At 49.7% G+C, this 6000-nt stretch overlaps 1 long non-coding RNA gene across 1 annotated transcript; it reads left to right on the top strand.

Moving 5' to 3' along the window:
* The first annotated feature begins 315 nt into the window (after positions 1-315).
* On the top strand, positions 316-3849 carry LOC143434174 (uncharacterized). The gene is made up of 3 exons (XR_013103507.1): positions 316-524; positions 763-894; positions 3714-3849. It is a non-coding gene; the product is annotated as an uncharacterized LOC143434174 (long non-coding RNA).
* Positions 3850-6000: the final 2151 nt, after the last annotated feature.

Genomic DNA, 6000 nt, shown 5'->3' with positions numbered 1-6000 from the left:
TGTTCAGTAAATCTCTGCCACACTGGCCTCTTTCCTACTCAGACATGACAGATTCATTCCTAACATGGACCTTTTCACCCGCTGTCTCTCTGACAGGAACATCACGTCCTGGCTGGGTCTTCCCATGGGTCAGGTCTCAGCTAAAATATCACCTCCCACAGAGGCTTTCCCTGACCACCTTCACTGATGCCACCACTATCATGGTACAGTCACCGTCTATAAATACCTCATGCCTCTTTTTATAGGTCCACGTGATGTCCCCTTACCAAAACCTGGGATTCTTAAGACAGGGAGCTCTGCTCTCCAGTACTAGGGCTACCCAGGCAGCCATTCCAAAGGGTTCTGCAAGGCAGGGTTTCAAGGTTCAGATGAAGATGGACTGCCATCATCATACTGTGAGCCAATCCAGTGCCAGGAGAGGAAGCACAAGAAAGATTGACTAGGAGGAGGGCAGGACAGAACCCTGAGGCGCTGAGTGGGAAGCTCCTAGAGACAAAAATAGATGCTGGCCAATTGCAAACAAGGTATCAGAAGCCCAGACAATGCATGAGATAACGGTGCTCAACCACAACTGTGAACATCTTCCTAACCCTCAGTGTCACTGTGGTGGTTTGAATGAGAATGGTTCCCATAGGCTCTTGTGTTTGAATGCTTGGTCCACAGTTGGTGGAACTGTTTGGGAAGGGTTAGGGGTATGGTCTTGTTGGAAGAGGTGTCATTTGGGGTTGTTCCTTGAGATTACAAAAGCCTCTGCCATTCCAGTTGGCCTTCATTCTCTCTCTGCCTCGTGGTTGTGGATTGCATGTGAACTCTCAGCTACTGCTCCAGTGCTGCGCCAGCTTGTCTGCCGCCACGCTCCCCACCATGATGGTCATGGACACGCCTTCTGAAACTGTAAGGATCCCCTAGTTAAACGCTTTCTTTTATAAGTTGCCTTGGTCAAAGTGTCTCTTCACAGTAATAGGAAAGTAACTAAGACAGTCCCCAACTGTCTACTGACATCACCCTGTCCTTTTTGCTTAGGTGGTTGGTCAGTTAGTCAATTTTGGTTTTTCAAGACAGGGTTTCTCTGTGTAGCCCTGGCTGTCCTGGAACTCACTCTGTAGACCAGGCTCGCCCTGAACCCACAGAGATCCACCTGCCTCTGCCTCCTGAGTACTGGGATTAAAGGCATTTGCCACCATGCCAGCTTCATCCTGTTTTCTAAAAATGGGGAGAACTTAGGTAACATGGAAAGAAGCAGGTGCACTGGGCCCCAGTGTTATCCTAAAGCCCACAGTCTCTAGTCCCTCAGAAATGTTAGTGGAGGGGGAGTGGATGCCACGAGGAGTGGGGGTAAGGACAGACAAAGGGGCCAAAAGAGCAGCCAACATAAGGAACGAGAAGGAACCGCTGGAGGCCAGGCTGGGAAGGTCCTAGAACCAGTTGGAAGCCCAGAGAGAGGGGGTGGTGAGTGGGGTCCGATCTGAGAGGCTTGGCTGCAGGAGAGTAACTGGAGCAGGCAGTGGGGCTGCAGAAGGGCTATTTTAAGACAGAAGAAACCTGAGTGTTGGGACACTAGAGCCAATGAGGAGCAACAGAAGACACAGGATGAAGGAGGATGTCAGGAGGCTCAAGGTCTGAGACAGGGAGGCTGGAAGGGCAGGGTGAAGGGGAAGAACCTTCTGGAAGAGTGGAGCAGAGGTGAGGGTTCAGGGTACCTAGTAACCAGTCCTAGTAACACCGGTGTGTATTATTTGAGGCCACCCAGCATCGGCTCCAAGTCAAAGGATAAACTTTGACTTGGAGTCACCTGGGATGAAGTTTGTCTGGACTGCATCTGTGGAAGGAATGATGCTAGGACACAGACAAGAATGACTGAGGCCATGGATCACTAAGTCTAAACTGGAAGAGACTAAGGGACAGAGCAAAAGAAGAGGTCATGGGTCAGGAGACCTGCATAAAAGTGGTTGGAAGATGGGCCAGTGAAATGACTCAGTGGACAAACTTACCACCAAGTCTGAGAATCTGAGTTCAGTCTCTGGGACCTACAGATGAAAAGAGAGAACCAATTCCTGTAAGTGGTCCTCTGACCTCCATATGTGTGCCAGGGAGTGTGTATACACACACATACACACACATGCATCCTAAATAAACGATAAAATGCTTACATGAGCACCTGAACGAACGGGGTGACCATGGGCTCTTAAGAGGAGGGACATATCTGTCAGACAGAAGAGGGACAGACACAGAGTGGGATCCACAGCTCAGCTATCCCACAGGGTCTGTGAACTGCAGCTACACTGGGCCCCCACTGCATGGGAGGAATGTTTCAGGGTTGATTTGGTCTAGGGGAGACAGGTGCATGGCAGAGATTCACACTACACAGAGAGATGTCCTACAGGGATTCAGTAGATAGCTCAGTGGGCAAAGCGCTCACAGTGTGTGCATGAAGACCAGAGTTCACATTTCCAGGGTCCACACGCAAAGGTACCTGCCACCAAGACTGAGACCTGAGTTCCCACCCAGGATTGACATGGTGGAAAGAGTGAACTGACGCCTCAGAGTTGTCCTCTGACATCCACACATAAGCTATGGCACACACACAAACACAGACACGCACACACATGCGCACACATACACGCATGAGCACACACACGTACACACACATGAACACAACACACACATGTACAAACGTATACACACACCACATACACATGTGCACACACAATAAATAAAAAGTAAGATGTAATTTTAAAAAGTTGTTGTGCATGATGGCGTACCCCTTTAATCATAGCAGTAGAGAGGCAGAGACCGACGGATCTCTGTGAGTTCAAGGTCAGCCTGGTCTCCATAGAAAGTTCTAGACCAGCCAGGGATACTAGAAAAATCCTGTTTAAAATAATGATGATGATGATGATGATGATGATGATGATGATGATAATGATAATGATAAAGCTAGCAGTATAACAAGGTTCTGGGGGAGGGGCCTCAGAGACAGGTAGTTCCCCAGGGCTCCATGGTAACCAGTCTACACAAAATGAAAAGAGATCCAAGTTTAGTGGAAGACTGCCACAAAAAAAACAAGTTAGTGATAGAGGAAGACACCCAAAGTTGACTTGTGGCCTGCAAACACATGTGCATTCATGTGGCCTACATACGTGTATACATGTGTGCATTCATGTGGCCTACACCCCTGTACACACACATGTGCACTCATGTGGCCTACATACCTGTATACACTTGTGCATTCATGTGGCCTACACCCCCCACACACACACACATGAGCACTTTTGTGGCCTACACCCCTGCACACATATGCACATGTGCACTCACACATGAGAAGGAAGTCTTATACAAAGTAAGATGACAGTTATGGTCAAAGTGCCTTTAATTCCAGCCCTGGGGAGATGGCAGAGTTCAAGCCAGCCTGGTCTATATAGCAAATTCCAAGCCAGCCAGGCTACAAAGTGAGATCCTCTCTTAAAAAAACTAACCACCATTCTGTGTGCATGTTCTTTGTTTGAGGTTGTGAGATATCAGCTCAGATAGTCAGGGGGCCTCCTGTACTGCCTCCATCCAAAGCTGCAGGCTTTTTCCCAAAACCCCAGATCTGCTGGGGATCTGGAGTCTCCTGGTCAAGCCCCCAGTTTCCAAGATCCACTCTTCACCAACGCAGAACAGCCTGTCTCTCTTCCCCAGCTCTCTCATGCTCCTCTTCTGCCTTTATTTAGGTGACGGTGCACCAGGACCGATCCATGCAGCCTTCATGTGTGACTCTAGCAACATCATGGCCCAGAATTCTCTCCTAAGCTCCAACCCAGGAATGAACTGTCCCTGAGGTGTCTTGGGGCTGTCTGTGACACCTCTGTCTGTGCCACATCTGCAGCAGCCAAGAACTTCTGCTCACCCAGAATTAAACCAGCCCAGGTTTGATGAGGAGACATGTCCCTGCTTTGGATCCAAGAGTTTGTAGTGTCTCTCAGCATCAAGTCAAGCGGATCCTGTGACCAAGGTCTGGAACACTCTATACTCTCAGTATAACAGTGATTCTGTTCATTCAAGACAGAGCCAGGGCTTGGCCTGCACCCCTTGGACTTGATTTCTCTCTGTCCTGATAGATTTGAAGCCAGAGCTGAGGCCACACGTGAAGGCAGCACACAGCGGGGCATTCATACCTTATCTGTGTGGACTTCCTTTTGTCCTTACAAAAATAACATGAGTCTGATGTTCCTTGGTCTGAAGATAGGGGGTGGGGGTGGGGGACACTATAGAAGACAAGCACCTTCTTAGGCCACCTGTACTAACAGAGTGCAAACCCAGGCAGCATGGGCCTATCAGTGCTCTGACTGCTAGGCAACACTGCCCAAAGCTGACCTTGAGGCTGACAGAAGCAAACTGAGGGACAGAAGCTAGAAGGAGAAAGGCAAGCCTGTTCTTGTAGCTTAGGCCCTAGGTCAGCTAAGAGTCCGGACTCCTCCTCAGCCTTGTCTCTCAAGTGGGTTAAGAAATTCTCATCTCTGCCAACCAAGCTGTTTTTCTGTGGATGCAGGCCTGAGACGTCCTCATTGCATATGCCCAGCGTCTGAGTGAGGGGTGTAAGGCCACAAGCAGCAGCCACTTCTCCTATCTCTCCCCGACCCCTCACATGCAGCTGAGATCCAAGCTCCAGCTCAGGACACCTGGCTGCTTTATGACATCATGTCCTTGCTGCCTCTTCATTCCCAACTGCTCCCTCAGACTCCTGCCTGTTCCTGGCCCTGGGTGTCAACTCTCTAGGGCCCCTCTGTGGGGCTGCACTCCTCCCTCCCTCCACCAGGTGACCAATGCTGGTGAAGCACAGCTGCCTCTCTGTGAGGTGGCCTTCGCCAGCTCCCTAGCTGGGGACTCCTGCTTTTGGCTCTCTCCACCCGGGCATGGTTTGTGGTCTATTTTAACCTCAGTCTTTGGACCCCACTCTCTGTGAGACTGAAAGCTCCCTGAAGGCAGAACTTTCTCCTTTTCTCCCCATGTCCAGTTTCCAGAGCGCATGGAATGTCAGCATAGAGCACTTGTGAAAGGAACAAAGAAATCAAGTGTATCCCGAGGAGCCCAATGGATCCCCCATTCCCCTTCCCTTTCTTCCTCTTCCTTCCCATCCTTCTGCTTCCTTCCTCTCTGGCTTAGTTACTTCCCTATTTTAGGATAAAGCACCATGACCAAGGCAACTATGAAAAGAAGGCATTTATGGGCTTACAGTTTCAGAGTGTGAGTCCATGCCCATCAGGATGGGGAGCCTGGCAGTAAACAGGCAGGTATGGTGCTGGAGCAGCAGCTGAAAGTTTACATCCTGTGACACATCCACGAGGCAGAGAGAGCAAGCTAACTGGTAGTGGTGTGAGTCTTCTGAAACCTCAAGGCCCACCTACCCCCAGTGTTACGCCTCCTCCTCCTCCAACAAGGCCACACCTCCTAATCCTTCCCAAAGAGTTCCATCAAGGCCACACCTCCTAATCCTTCCCAAAGAGCCCCATCAACAGGAGCTAAGGACTCGAACATGAGCCTGTGGGGCCGTTCTCACTCAAACCCTCGCCTTCTTCCTCTCCTCCTTTCTCTGGAAATGGTCAGTGTGGTGATCTGGATGAGATGTCCCCATAGTCCTGGACATTTGAATACTTGGTCCCTAGTTGGTGGGACTGTTTGGAAGACTTAGGAAGTGTGACCTTGTTGGAGGAAATGTCAGAGGCAGGCTGTGAAAGTTTAAAAGTCTCACACCATTTCCGTGTGTTCTCTGCTGCTTGTTTGTGGTTCGACATATGAGGTCTCAATGCTTAGCTTCCAGCTGCACCCGCCATCTCAGCTGCCAATGCCTGACATAACAGACCCTAACCCTCTGAAACCATAAGCCCCAAAATAAACGTTTTCTTCTGTAAGTTGCCTTAGTCGTGATGTTTTATCACAATAGAACAATAATTAACAGAGCCAGGCTTGGGAAAACAGTGTTCTTTGGTAACTGTAGTATCCGAAACCTTATAGAGATGG

Source organism: Arvicanthis niloticus, chromosome 13, assembly GCF_011762505.2.
Source record: "Arvicanthis niloticus isolate mArvNil1 chromosome 13, mArvNil1.pat.X, whole genome shotgun sequence".
NCBI classification, from domain to species: Eukaryota; Metazoa; Chordata; class Mammalia; order Rodentia; family Muridae; genus Arvicanthis; species Arvicanthis niloticus.
The sequence above is the reverse complement of the archived record's forward strand: the minus strand, read 5'-3'. Positions and strand labels throughout refer to the sequence as shown.